This window comes from Pseudonaja textilis, chromosome 7 (genome assembly GCF_049901715.1).
Source record: "Pseudonaja textilis isolate UNSWEBS1 chromosome 7, rPseTex1.2, whole genome shotgun sequence".
Classification (NCBI taxonomy): Eukaryota; Metazoa; Chordata; class Lepidosauria; order Squamata; family Elapidae; genus Pseudonaja; species Pseudonaja textilis.
The window spans coordinates 34,458,928-34,474,233 of record NC_141996.1 but is presented as its reverse complement, the minus strand read 5'-3'; the positions used below and the strand labels follow the sequence as shown (position 1 = coordinate 34,474,233).

General features: G+C 40.8%; 1 protein-coding gene and 1 pseudogene across 1 annotated transcript in view; both read right to left on the bottom strand.

Annotated features, from left to right (window-relative positions):
• Positions 1-3,892, bottom strand: part of TMPRSS7 (transmembrane serine protease 7) — a 33,948-nt gene extending 30,056 nt beyond the window's left edge. The window contains exon 1 of the mRNA XM_026700865.2: positions 3,826-3,892. The gene's annotated coding sequence lies outside the window, so the exon portion shown is untranslated. The remainder of the gene's footprint in view (positions 1-3,825) is intronic.
• Positions 806-6,382, bottom strand: LOC113436230 (PC-esterase domain-containing protein 1A pseudogene; annotated as a pseudogene).
• Positions 6,383-15,306: the final 8,924 nt, after the last annotated feature.

Genomic DNA, 15,306 nt, shown 5'->3' with positions numbered 1-15,306 from the left:
TAATTATATGTGACTTAAATCTATATTTGGAAAGCCAAATGAAGTTGTACCAGCCTAAAATAAAATAAAAGTTCGTGATTTAATGGAAATGAAGTGGGAATCCATTATTAATTAAATTTTAGTCCAAGAGTCATTTCTTCAGACAGATAGCATCTTCAGCCAGTTGCAATTTTGTACAACTTAAGAGTTTCCAGAAACACTCAGGATTCTCTACAATAAAAAAACTACTTCAGGAAAAAAGCATGACAATAAGTTAATCCAAAAATAAAGTTACAATAAAGCTATTTTCCATTATTTTTCACTAGTTAAAAATGGAAGCTTATCCAGAGTTATTCAGAGAGAGATGTACACTTTTTACAACTATGTATTTCTTCTTGGAGTGTCCGTGGTCTAGTTCACATGGGTTCAGCAAACTGTTTAATTCTAAAGTAGTATCCAGAAATTACATATTTTAATAAGTAATAATAATTACAATTATTGCTGTGTTAGTGAATCTTTCAATTATCCTTCAAAACTAGTTGCCTATTGGTTTCATGTATATGTTAAATAGGGGTAGGGAAAGAAAGTACTCTCTGAAATACTATGGAGTCTATAACTTCACCTTCTTGATACCAACTGGAACTGTTTTCAAAAGAAATAGGAGAATATCTTACAACCATGCCTCCCTTTCATTCCCAACCCCCTATGCTGTTCAGAATGATACAATGAGTAATCCTATCAAAAGAAATCCAGATGGGTCAGGATGGGTATATCACAAAAATCCTGACACCATAAAAGATCATTGACAAGTGCAACTGATATCTTCTCAACCTGATCTAGTACATAATGAAAAGGGATCCTGAGAGAAAGGCGCTGGTGACCCCGCATTGTTGGGAACAAGTAAAAAGTTGTCATAGAAACTGGGGTGCTGTGGGTAATGCCAGGCGGCTTCAAAACGGTCAGCAAAGGTCACTTGATGTTCTTTGTAGAGCCATCCAGTTGTGGGCATGGGATGCTCCTGGAAGCCTTTGGTGTCTTCCTTATCCCACCTGCACCTTTTGCCGTATTCTATAATGTCCTCGGGGGCAGCTTGGAATCCGATGGCCTGCCTTTGTTCCCCCCAGGGATTCTTCTCTGGGATTGCCACACACCCCCAGGCATCGGCCAGATGGGTCAGGAGAAGGTTGGTGATCCGGCGATGCACCACATTGTTCCAGTGGATCCCATGCTTGGCATGGCTCCCCACATCAAAGCGGAAGTGGAGGTCCACCACGTCAAAGAGGTGGAGGTCGGCCAGGGTGGCCCCATGGAAGTTGCCTTTGATGATGTCCTGGCGGAGAGTTTGGCTCAGGTGCTGCAGCTCTGGTATAAGGAAGCCACCTTTGATCCTGGGGCCTAGAGGTATGGTCATGTTCCAGATGACCAAACAGGAAGGAGGGAAGTCAGCGTCCAAGTTGTTGAAGGCTATCTCCAAATTTCTGCGGTATTCCATCATGGAAGACAGGCCATATCTGGAAACATCCCAAATGCAAGAATTGAGGATCAAAACATCTGGCTGTGGGCCAACCCGGAAATCCTCCAGGATGCTTTCAAAATATTCTGAGTAGATCCACGTCAGGAAGTAGAAGAGGACGAGGTGATAACGGGTGTGATATTGGTGCACTTCCCGATAACGGATTCCATTGGGTAGGCTGTCCAGCACAATGCCTTCAATTAAGTGGTCATTTTCAAAACTGAATTCCCCCTTAAACTTCATTTATGACAAAGTGAGTAAGGAGTCACTCTGGAGCAACTGAATGAGATCCTTGTAGACCAATCGCTGGATTGAGTCTCCCAAGATGACCACAAACTTGTTGTGTAGTATCTGATGGACATCCTGGGAATTCAAGCGGAGAATCTCGAAGGAACGACGTGGTTTTTGGCAGCTGGGGAATTCAGGATCTGAGATCTGAGCCAGGATCTGAGATCTGAGCCTTCGGTCCCGTTGCCGAAAACAATCCTATCCTGGCTTGTAGGATGAGAGGCAGGGGGGTGCTTAAGCCTTGGTCTGCTGCAACCAGTAGAAAAAGAAATGAGATCCAGCAACCGCAGTCCCACCAAAAGGGATCCAAATAATTTGCTTCCTCCAGGGATCCTCTACAGCTGTAACTTCACCAGTTTTGCAGTAACTTTCCCACAAAGGAGAAATTTGGAGACTGGATGGAATTTATCCAACTCTGTTGTATCCAGCAGTAGCTTCTTGGGGAGAGGGGTAGATCACCATTTCTTCAAAAGTGATAAAACAATCCCCTCCGTCAAGCAAGCACTTACCACCACATGTATCCCACCATGTGCTGTCTCTGAGGAGCCTTGATTAACCAGAAGGGACATGAATCTAAAACATAAATGTCAGAACTCAAAGCCCAAGGACTGCATTTTAGTAACCTCAGATTCTTCACAGATAACAAAAGAGCTATTTCTCAGTCAGTTTCATGGGACTTACACAGTCCTCAAAGAGACTCTGATAACAATTTCGTTGGCTCTTCCTGTCCCAGGAGACAAGTCACCTTAACTAGAGTCATAAGAAACTTATCTGTGAAGGTAATCAGAGAGGAAAAAATACTTAGGTTTTACTCTTTACTCTTCTTGACACAGGGTATTCCTTAACAGTAAAGGGTTCTTACCTGTATTTAGTTGGATTTTCTCTTTGTTTTCCTTCAGTAGTGCTCTAGTGCCATTTTATCTCCCAAACTTCCTTTGAAAACCAGGCCCCCTCCAGGATCAATGCGCATAGGCTACAGAGTCTGCACAGGCACAATCCAATCCAAGGCTGCTGTGCTGTTGCCTTCTCATTCCAAGCAACAACTAAAGCCTCAGTTAAACTTTACTATAGAGCTTCAGGGACACCAACAAAGGCAATCAAGTGCCTGAGACAGAATGATCAAATAGATCCTTCTTTTGAAGGCAGAGGGTAGCCCCAGAAAACTCCAGTACCAACAGGGAGTGATTTGACCATGAAAAGGAATTGATGGTGAGCATTCCTCAATCATGTTATCCCTGTCCCCCAAACAAAAAGCATATCTGAACTATGACCTCCAATGTAAATTAGGCCTTCAGTAATCTGGATGAGATTCATGTCTGCCATAAACTACATTGGGAAATACTCAAAATGGGACAATTAAGTAGCATGAGACTAAGTAAATTGTAAAAAACCCAGGGATTGCTAATAAGAAAATAATATGAGGCAATGAACACAGATCCAAATGTAGGTTTCCAAATGAGAAATACTGCCATACAGTGATTTTTTTTTCTAAAGTTGACCTATGTAAACACATTCACGGATATAAGAACATCTGGAGTGATGGATATCAGCCATGGCTTTCAGGTGCATATTTAACATAGGATAAATAGGAACAGGTTAAAAAAGAGAAAAGGAGGCTACATTGAAAATAAATAAACAATATAGCTACAGTATTTTAGGAACAGGACAGATTGTGCCATGGGATCGACTCATGAATGTATCCATCATATAGATAACCCTTTCATTATTGGAGATCAGGACTCCTTTCTCGTTTTCCTTTGTGCTATTCCAAATTCTCTTGACTGGAGAAAAACTGATAAATAGCAGCAGGTATTGTCCTGTCAAAAACAGTATTCATTTGAAACAGACTTCCCCCATCTTTGGGGAAAAAAACTCATTTATATAATAACCTCCAGCAAAGCAACCTGAGAAAGGCATAGTGTAGCCTGGGCCTTTACTCATTGTCTCGTTGGAACACAAAAAACTGGTGAATGCATGCATCCAGCTAATTATTTTGTCAAATTTACTGATAAAAATGGTGTGCCATTGTATATCGGTTTCCTTACCACTTGTTGCACATTCTGTGCTACTGAAAGGAACTCCCTAGATTCTTTCTGACGATATTCTGGAAGAAATTCAATGTTGGCAACACGAAATAGTCCCACAAAATACAAAGCATCTTTGTTTTCTGCCTCAACTGTAAAACAGAATGGGCAACATGAGTATATGCTATTTTTCTTTCTCTTTCCGTATGGAAATAAAAAGTTGACAGTAAAAGATCTCTACGAACTGGAAAAGCACTAAGTCTATCATGACCTTCTTAATAATATCCACAACCCTCCTGCAAAGAGAACCCAGCTTCCTAATTTCTCCGGAAAGCATCTCTTTTGTAAACTATACTTGTGACTTGCTGCTTGTCTAAAGCAGAACTAGAGAAAGCTTTATTTCATTCCCCCTTGTAAGGGAGTTCCCTGGCTTGTGTACCTACTGCTTCAGCTTTTTAGTTTACCATTGTAAAAAAGTAAAGTCTCCTTTGAATTCAGCTTGTTTTCACCTGCATGGAAACATCACTATAATTTTTACATAAACAGTTCAGAACTGATTTGCCAGGATAATTTTTCTATATAGCCTACAGATCTGGTCTGCCATTAAGGAGACCATTTAAGAAATCCCATTACCTATAAACACTTTTCTCAAGCAGTTTAGCATATGTCAAGGATTTGAAAATATGATAAAGAGTCTTTGGAATACAAAGCATAGATGAGCGATGTAGGAAAAAACTCACCAATAAAAAGCCACAATAATGTCCAACTTATTACACCGATAATGAAGAGAACTATTGTAAACAAGATTATTTTATTCTGAAAATTCCAGGCAGACTTGTCCCTTTTAGCTTTCCTTTTGGATTTTGATATCTTGTTGAGTTTTTTTGTGAGTCTTTCCCACTTTTCTTCAGAATCTGATCTTTGAACTGATATATTTGATACCTTAAAATGGAAAATAAAAGAGTTTCAAGAAGACAAAGGCTAATTTTTTTTTAATTTCAAAGTTGACTTTTCACTTGAAGGTAAGCATGTTCAGAGCTTTCATTTGAAAGACAGAGATGAGAACTTTGGGGTATTCAGTTGCATTCCATGTGTATTTGCCAAACATAACGATCAAGTTGAAGGCCTGAAGAATTCAAGAACATTTAGAAGGTGAGAAACTCCCATTTCAGTTTTAAGGCTGTTAGATAAGGGTATAGTTTCCTTGTTCTATTACATTAAATGAAGACTTTTTCCATTGTTTTACAAACATGACCCATAATACAAGTATTTTTAGATGCAACTAACAAGGAAGGTAGAATTGGTGTGTTTTACTAGCTGTACATGAAAATATATAGCTTTATAATAAAGCATTGAAATAGAAAAAAATTAGTATTTTTTTCTGTTAAGATTTGAAAGCATGATGGGCAGAGAGTGATCTCATTTTCCTGGGAAAGAAAACATTTCTTCTTGATTTTAGATAAATCCAACAATTAGCCTGATAAGAAGGTGTGAAGTCAAATTTCATATGATTCATCACTCTTTCTCTCTCAAAAAAAAATACCCAACAAATAATCATATGTGATCTGGGCACCATGTTCCAAGAACAATACAATTGTGGTGGATAGTATTCCATATTGGGATGGAGGTTGAATTGCTGTTTACTTTTTTAACAATTCTCATACAATTAATCTGAGATGGGTTTTTTTGCTTTTTTTTTTTTTTGCTGAACAGATAATTAATTTGTCAACCCTGAATAGTTAGAAACAAAAGTTATTAATACCATTATAATTAGCTTCTTCTTACTAGTATTCATCTTAGAAGAATCTAAGTACATTATTGCATTGTACCATGTTATAAATATAGATCTAAATTTCACTTATTTATGATCAAACCTCTTTCCTTAAGCTTTTTAGACTTCAGTATAATGTATAAAATGCTTGATTTTATCTATACTATGAGCAAAGCCATACATTTTCTGTCTCACTATCTCAAGAAACAATGATATATATAGTTACTGTTAGGGTTTAATATTCCAAATAATTTTCTATTATGCATTAAAACAATGAATATATATATATTTCTTATACTAGTTATAGTTAAGTATTATGAAATTCATCCCCCATCAGTGAAGTAATTTAAGCACCACCACACAATTAATTATTTAAATTGTTTTTTCCTTTTTTATTACATGTTAGTTCTTCAGGATAACGGTTACTATGCCAACTAGTTGAAAGCTGATTATATTTAGATACACTGCTTCACTTTTGCTTTTGCTTCTTTTTCTCACATAGAAATCTAATTAGTTTTTAAAACTATTTATATTCAATATCTCCATACATTTTGGATTTTCTAAACAATCATCCCATAATATTGTGTCCCATCATTCTGGAAACACAAAGACGTGAAAATATTGTTTACAGTTAAAGACATCCACTGCATTTACAATGGCTATACAATCCAATAAAGGTCTTCCATAAGTTAGAACATGACAAATGAATATAACCCAGTCTTAACATTTCAGTGTACTCTATGTTTCCTTACTTACACTTAATTGATCTTCACGGTTAATAGATCTGTCACTTCTTTGATCATCCATTAAAAGATACAAAATTGACAGTTGCAGAAAATTTACTCAAAGCACCACAGGAAAAGTTGATAGAAACTGTACTTGAAGAAAAGTCTGCTAACAGTGTCTTTGTGGATTCACAAGCAGGGCATCAATTTACATTCAAGAATTTCCATTGGTAATTTCATCCACTTCTATCCTTCTGTTGCAGTGAACATTCAGAAAAGCATTGTCAAGCAGCACTGCATTCCAAATTAGGTTGCCTAGTTTTACTTTTCTAAATGACTGTTTAAATTATTTATATTTTTAAAAAAATCTAGTCATGTGATCACCCTAGGAGTTGACAACAATTTGATGACACATAATCAATTAATCCTTGTTTTAGAAGAAATAGGAAAGAGCATTAATAACCAGAAGTAACATGAAAAATCTATATATTTCACTGGATATAAGATTATTTGAGGTTAATTCATATGTATGTCTACATGGAATTCACTTTAACACAATGAGCTAAATATGTTGCAACCCAGAGAGACATGTGTCCTTTGGTCTATTTTCAAGGAGCCTTTGGCTTAAATTGAAAAGCTTTCCATAAAATCTGTGTACAAGAAATCAGTTTAGAGTATAGCAAGAACAATTTGTTCCATCCCAAGTCTTATGCTTGAAAAGAGCAGAAGATGTTGTCAGAAAACAAACGTGAGAAAAAAAGGTAATTAAAAAAAAAAAACCTCCCTGTTTATCACCCGTTATATATGGTCCTGATCCACTTCTGAAGGAATATGGCTATGACCAAAAAAAGGTTGTTCATTTCTGCAGTGTGCAACAGATACCCTAGGTTAGGTAACCTACAGAAATCATAAAACTCTAAACAAGATGAAGGATAAATATAATATAAACATATTTCCATGATAATCAGAGTTCTAATTCTTCAAATATAGTGAGAATGTTAGATATGTTCTTCTTAAGGACATATAATGGCTATATATATTGCTCTAATTATTCAAAATATTAAAAGCGAGCTGCTTATTCTACTAACTTGGAATCTGAGTTTCTGCTTCAAATCTAAATTTTATGTCTTTTCTTGAGGGACATTTCTCAACTTTGAAATATATCCTTCACTCATGGACGTCTAATGCATATTACATCTGTCAACAGATTAAAACAAATAAATGATAGTTGAAATGATTTAATTATATGTATTTTAAAAATATGATACTAAGAATTAAAGTCTTAAAAATATTCCTAAGGATCCCCACTCAATTTATAACTATCAGGAGAAAAAATCTTTAGCCAAGCATCTGATCCTAATGCAGTTGCAATCAGAATTGTTCTGGAAACTGAAGTGATTTCACATAAATTGAAAATGCAGCTTGCATATTTCTTTACTAAAACTGTAATGAATGTAGAAAGCTGACCCTAGCATCTATTGTTACCAATAATCCTTTCCTTTCACACTGGTAATTTATTAACCATGGAAACAGAGCAATTCCTTTTAGCTAAAAGGTTATTTAATTAGTCCTTCATCCAAATGATCAGCTAAAAACTCTCACTGATTTTCTTTCTACAGATTAGCAATCTCTTCAGTGGCTAGCAAGCATGACACAGCTTAAGGGTAGATTTAAATACTTCTCTTGTAGCATCACTGCACTGCATCTATCATTCCTCAGGGAAGCAGCTATATATAGCATCTGTCCAGAGATGAAACAGTATGGTTTGTTACATAGCATTATAGAGCTTGAAGGGGCCATGTAGCTCACTGATTCAAATTGCAGCTCTGTCAAAATTAAAGCATCCGCAACAGAGTAATGTCCAGCTTCTATATGAACAGATCCAAGGAAGATTTCCTTACCACTTCTTTGAAAATTGGTTGAACTGTCAAACTGCTCTTATTGTTAAGAAATATTTTTTTCCTAGAATTCAAATAGAATCCACTGTATTGTAACTGCCAGGTTACAATTCAACCAAAACTCACCAGTAATAAAACTCACTAGAAATTTTTTTATGTAGCCTACTTTTTCTTTTCCCTAATATACTTAGGATGAGGTAAGACCAAGGATTCGTTTGGGCCTAAAATAGGAAGCCTTGATCAGATGTCAGATGATGCAGGGCAGAGCTATAAAAACACTTGATTCAAGCAAATGTTGTGACGGCTGCTTGGTCCAGACTGAATCTAGAGTATGCGTGATTTCCATTGGCCTGATGGCACTACTGTCCTTCTTTCATTAGTTACAGTTTCATCAAATAATTTAAAATATATGATGGCCCAAGGAAGAGTAATCACACAGAACATTCAAATCCAGGAGGATAAGATAATGTATTGTTTGAAACAGGGGTGGGATTCCACAGGTATAACAACTGGTTCTGGGAATGTTCATGCATGTTTTTGCCAAATGCGTGCAGTGCATGCTCTGCACATGTGCTTTGCATTTGAAAAAGCCCATGGTTACCTTCAACTGCAGCTTCTGTGAATAAAACAGCTGAGACACGGCAAAACACTCTGCCACGCGAATCAGCTATGTTCTAAACAAAGGAAATAAAGGACAGGAAAGAGCAATGGTGGGAGGGTAGGCCCACATGCTTGTCACAGCGAACCAGTTCAGAGCCAGCTGATCATCAGAACAAGGGGTTCGCCCGAACTGCTCTGAACCAGTAGAATCCCACTCCTGGTTTGAAGCTAAATTGAATTAAAAAGTCTTGTAATGTATTTCTGTCTCAACATAGCTCTGTCTGAAAAGCTTTATGCTTCTGTTTAGATGTGCATTTGTCATAACAAACAGGTAGATCTTCTTTTCACAGAACACCTGGTCCCTCACTCTTTTTCTCTGGAGGGCTTCTGCCATATGCCCAACACAGGAGAAAGAATGATTATCAAGAGTACATTTTTGATTGTATCATATGGAACAGTTAAAGTCAAGGAAGAGTTCTCCATTCTGCAGACAGGCATAAACGATAATCCTCTGCCCACTTAAGTTTGCATAAACCTTATGAAATTAAGGGGATAGGTATTTCAGTAAATACATATGGAATTACAGTTTTAAGATCATCATCCTGTGATATATAAAATTGAACTTAAATATTTCATAAGTATTTAGGCTTTTGCATGGCTTTGTCATGCCAAATTTTACCATTGTAATATTAGTATTCATAAATGAAATTCATAAATGAGTAAGCTAGGAGCTAAGTTATCTCAAGTTACAAACAATGTAAATGTTGTAGCCATTGATTAAAGGCTGGTTAATCATCAGGTAGTGTCCTCAACATTTATGTTAATTTTAATAGCAGTAGCAATAGCACTTAGACTTAGACTTTACAGCCCTCTCTAAGTGTTTTATAGAGTCAGCATATTGCCCCCAACAATCTGAGTCCTCTTTTTACCGACCTCGGAAGGATGGAAGGCTGAGTCAACCTTGAGCTGATGAGACTCAAACTGCTGAACTGCTGGCAGCCATCAATCAGCAGAAATAGTCTGCAGTACTGCATCCTAATCACTGCACCACCATGTCTCTTTCAGAAATATTAAAACACTTTCCTGGATCTCAAAGTGAATCTAAGTGTATTTTAAAGTAAGCATTACCATGACTGAGTTGTGACTTGATAATTTGGAAAGTTTACTGCATAAAATTACTTACAATATATACTAAGCAATAATGTCATATAATTGATTTTGTTTAGATGCAATAGGTTACAGTAGTTGCATTATGGAAGCAGCCCCCAACCTTTTGGGCACCAGGACCTGGTTCTGTGGAGAAACGTTTTTCATGAACTGGAGAAGATGTGGTTGCTCATGTTACCTGCATCCTGCTGATTGATGGGGCTTTGCTTGTTTGTGCAGCCCACTTTCTGGCATGGGGTGGCCCAGTGCCGGTCCATAGAACAAGGTGGGGACCCCTGCCTTATGGTATGGTATATAAAAGCATAGATATGGCTTCATGAGTTATATGAATTAAATCACATAGTTTAGTCAATATGCCAAGACTGAAAAAATATGGTTTTGCAGAATATATGAACAGTGTTCTACCCAGCCTATCTGAAAGATGTCCATTTTATGTAAATGACTTACCATATAGTAACAGCTGCCATCTGAAACTATTTAAAATACTCTCAGTAATCCTGATATCTAAATCAGGTTTTGAACATACAAACACACCAGAAAAAAAGCATTGTTTTGAGTTTTGATTAACAAAATAATATAGGAAAATAATACAAGAAAGTATCATTTATGCACATATTTTTAAAAATGTTTATCAAGTTGTGTAAACTAATATTTGTCTTGCAGTTTCAGAAAGTAAAAACCACAAGTCATTATCATTCTCTGCTTCATGTATTTTTAAAAAGTGCATTTTTACCTGACACAAACAATCCTTCATTTCTTTATAAAATACCTTTTATATCTTTATATCTAAAGCAGACAATCCACTGGGAACTCAAGCTACAGAAAAATCTTAGATTCGAATTCTTAAGGGGCTCCTCATGTGACATAGAATGCCTGCTTTCACAGTATAATCTATTGTGAACATGCAGGACATGGAATTTAAAATGGTAACTTTGCAGTTCTACAGTGGCTCATAAATAGCCAAATTCTTTCTCCTAGTCAGAATTTATGCAGAAACATAAAAGGATCTTGAGAGTTAAAAAATTTCAACATAAAGAACAAATATTTTAATGTTCATATAAAAGCTGTTGCCAATTTAAAAATTTTATAAGGTGAACTGAATCGTTGTGCACAAATCAAGTTGCAGTAATACAAGCATGCAGAGTCAGGTATCAGTGCTGTGAAGCGATCACTAAAATACACAATGCCAAGATTCAGTGATACACTGGCTGAAGACTCTTGTTGGAATATTCCCTGTTATGTCCCTGGAACTTGCCAAAGTCCCCACCCAGGTCCGTTCATGCTGCGGGGGCGTTTGCTGCCCCTCATTGGCTGGCCTCCCTCGACGGCCGGCTATAAAAGCCAGCTGCAGGGTCCGGCCAACCGCTGATCGCTGTGAGCCTGCTCCAGGCAGGGCTAACATGTTCAGTCCTTTATTGTTTCAATAAAGTCTTGTTGCATCCATGCCCTGGTCTAGCCTCTCATTGCTCAACTACAACACTGGCGACGAAGGTGGGATGGCTACCAGAGGCAATCCGCAACAGCTGAAATCACTAAAACCGCTGAGCCGCAGCCGCGCCGCCGGAGAGCTCGGTCAGCAAGAGCGAAAGTAATAAGCGTCTGTAGCCGCTTGGTTAGCAAGCTACAGGGGAAAGTGAAGCGCTGCGAGCCGCAGCTGCTCAACACAAAAGAGCGCGAAATTCAAACGGCTGTTGTTTGGATTTCTTGCCGGAATACAGCGCGGTGCTGTTATTCCGAGTCACTGACGCTTACGCAGGCGCGAAATTTGAAGCGCTATCAGAGGCGGCTAGCCATTACCGCCTACGCTCTCCAGGAGCGCGAAATTCAAAACGCTGCCAACAGCCGTTGCAGCTTAGCCACAATTGCTAGCCCAGAGAGAGAGCAGAGAGGTTCTGTGGAGCCTCTCCAGAGCTGTAGTCACTAGCCTGACAAGAGCACAAAGTGCCATTTTGTTGTCCCAGAGAGATTTCACAACAGCATAACTTGCAGAAGTCCTCATCATGAACTCCAATCCAGCCTTCCCACCGTTCAAGCCGGATGAAGAAAAGTGGGAGTCATACAAGAATCGTTTTAACCACTACATCGATGCTATTGGTCTGGCTGATGCTGGGGAGCACAGAAAAAAGTCATTCTTCCTCAGTTATTGCGGAGCCGTCGTTTTTGATACTGCCACAGCACTCGTTGCTCCACATGAGTTAAAGAATGTCCCCTGGGCAGAATTGCTAGAGATTCTCACCAATCATTACTCCCCCAGACCATCACAGATCGCGAGGCGTTTCACCTTCCGGATGAGGAAGCAAGCTGAAAAGGAAACCGTCAACCAATATATGGCCGCCTTGAGGACTGCAGCTCTCCACTGCGGGTTCGGGAACATCTAGATGACATGCTCCTCGACCAGCTCGTCTGCGGGGTCAAAGACCTTCACCTCCAAAGGCGACTACTCGCCAGGAAGGACCTCAACCTCTCCCAGGCCGTCGAGGAAGCCTTGGCAGCAGAACTGGCAACCCAGTCAGCCACCGAAATTCAAGGTCCCGTTCCCAAACAAAGCTGCGCCACCGTTCATTCAGAAGAGGTAGTCAACGAAGATGATCCCAACGATCAAACAGACATCCACCGCCTCACCCATGCTAAACAACCACAGGCAGGAGCCAGGCAAGAAACCAACAGCGCACCCAAACACATCATCCTGTGCCTATCCTGTGGCGGACCTCACTCGAGAGCTTCGTGCAAATTCAAGGGTGCCATCTGTAACAATTGCCACAAAAAAGGCCACATCGCCAGAGTCTGCCAGGCCGCGCACAACTCAGCACAAAAGGTTCCTTCCTTTTCCCATTCTGGGCCCCAAAGGCAAGTACTAAATTGTCACACTTGCTACCATGCTAACCACACCTGTCACTCTATTAGTAAAATAACACTCTCCATTTTATTAGAAGGTAAACCTTGTCGTATGGAGGTTGACACGGGGTCAGCGCTCTCAATCATCTCTTGGAGCACCCTCAAGAAAATCCAGCCCAGACTATCCAGAAACCAGCTCCAGAAGTGCCAGATCACCTTGAGGGATTATCAGGGAAAGGACATTCCAGTACTCGGCAAAGGCAAGTTCCTTGTTAATTTTAAAGCTTTCAAAGGCCACCTGCCTCTAGTGGTAGTTAACGGCAACCTCCCTAGTCTTCTGGGGCTTGATTGGTTCCCCTACCTCGGCCTAGGGTTAACAGGAGTCCATGCTGTCTCAGCTTCTGACACTGACTCCTTATTCACTGACTACTCAGACGTATTCAGCGATGAGTTAGGCTGTTATAATGGTACCCCCATCTCATTTGCAGTTGACCCCCAAGCGGTTCCAGTCTGGCTGAAACCGCGTAGAGTCCCATTCGCCATTCGGCCTAAACTGGACGCAGAGCTCGATAAATTATTAAAGCAAGGGGTCATTGAGCCGACAGACTTCGCCAAATGGGAGACGCCAATTGTCACACCCCTTAAAAAGGATGGCAGCCTGAGAATTTGTTCAGATTACAAAACAACAATTAACCGCTTTCTACAAGTTAGCGCATACCCAGTCCCGGTCATTCAACATTTATTGCATACCTTTGAGCCTGGCAACATTTTTGCCAAATTGGACATGTCACAAGCGTATCAACAGTTCCCTGTTGACAACCAAACAGCCGAACTGCAGACCATTGTGACCCACAGGGGTGCCTTCCGGTGCAAGCGTCTCCAGTTTGGCGTAAGTGTTGCCCCGGGCATCTTCCAATCCCTCATGGAGCGTATACTACAGGGCCTCCCTGGCGTAGTGCCCTACTTCGACGACATCTTGGTCTCGGCCAGGGACAGGCCCCAACTCTTCCAGAGAGTCAGAGCAGTGTTAGACAGGTTCAGACAGCATGGCCTCAAATTAAAAAGGGAGAAATGTGCCATTGCCACTAGACAGGTGGACTTTCTGGGCTATAGAATTGACGCCTCAGGCATTCACCCCCTAGAATCCAAGGTCAAGGCAATTCATGAGGCACCCACGCCAACCACTAAAGCCGAGCTACAAGCCTTTTTGGGATTATTGAACTTTTATGCATCATTTCTACCTCACAAAGCATCAGTAGCAGAGCCTTTACACAGGCTCTTAGATAAAAAATCACCTTGGCACTGGGGACACAAGGAAGACACCGCTTTTCGCGCAGTCAAATCACTGCTCACATCAGATGCGGTCCTTATTCAATTTGACCCACATCTTCCATTGGTACTAGCCGCGGATGCATCCCCTTTTGGGATTGGCGCCGTATTAAGCCATAGACTACCCAACGGCTCCGAGGCACCAATCGCTTTCTTTTCCAGAATGCTCTCAGCGACAGAGCGTAACTATAGTCAAATCGACAAGGAGGCTTTAGCCGCAGTGGCCGCGGTTAAGAAATTTCATGAATTCCTGTTTGGCCACAACTTCGAGCTAATCACGGACCACAAGCCTCTCCTGGGTCTTCTTTCTGGAGACAAGCAGACTCCCCAAGTGTTGTCTCCCAGAATGACGAGGTGGACCTTGTTCCTGGCGGCTTATTCGTACAAGCTCATCCACCGCCCAGGAAAAACATTAAGCCATGCAGACGCCCTCAGCTGCTGCCCCCTGCCAGCTCCAGCTGAAGACCCGGCCCCGGTCCATGCCATCTTCGATGTCACCGAGCTCGACCTTCCTGTCACCGCCCTCGACATCGCCACCAAATCCAAGACGGACAAAACCATCGCCCAGGTACTGGACTGGGTGAGGAGGGGGTGGCCGGGCTCTAACCTCGCAGCCGAATTCACACCTTTTAAGACCCGTCAACAGGAACTGTCTAGCATACAGGGCTGCCTGTTGTGGGGCACCTGGGTTGTCATTCCGGCCTCACTTCGCACACCAGTCTTAGAGGCACTACACGAGGGCCACCCGGGCATCGTCCGGATGAAGGCGTTGGCTCGGAGCTACGTCTGGTGGCCTGGCTTGGATGATGACATCGTCAAGTGGGTAAGCTCATGCCAACCCTGTCAGGAATCCAGACCATCCCCTCCAGTCACCACCCCCACAAAGTGGGAGAGCGCCAACGCGCCTTGGTCAAGGCTACACATTGACTTAGCGGGTCCTATACACGGCAAAACCTTCTTGGTGGTCGTAGATTCATACTCTAAATGGATCGATGTGGCCCAACTATCCACGACCACCACGCAAGCAGTTACCAAGGCTCTGACCCGCCTATTCGTAACACACGGGCTACCAGATACCATAGTTTCGGATAATGGCCCCCAGTTTGCCTCAACAGAATTTAGCCGTTTTGCCACAAATCTTGGCATTTGACACATCTTCACGGCCCCCTTCCATCCT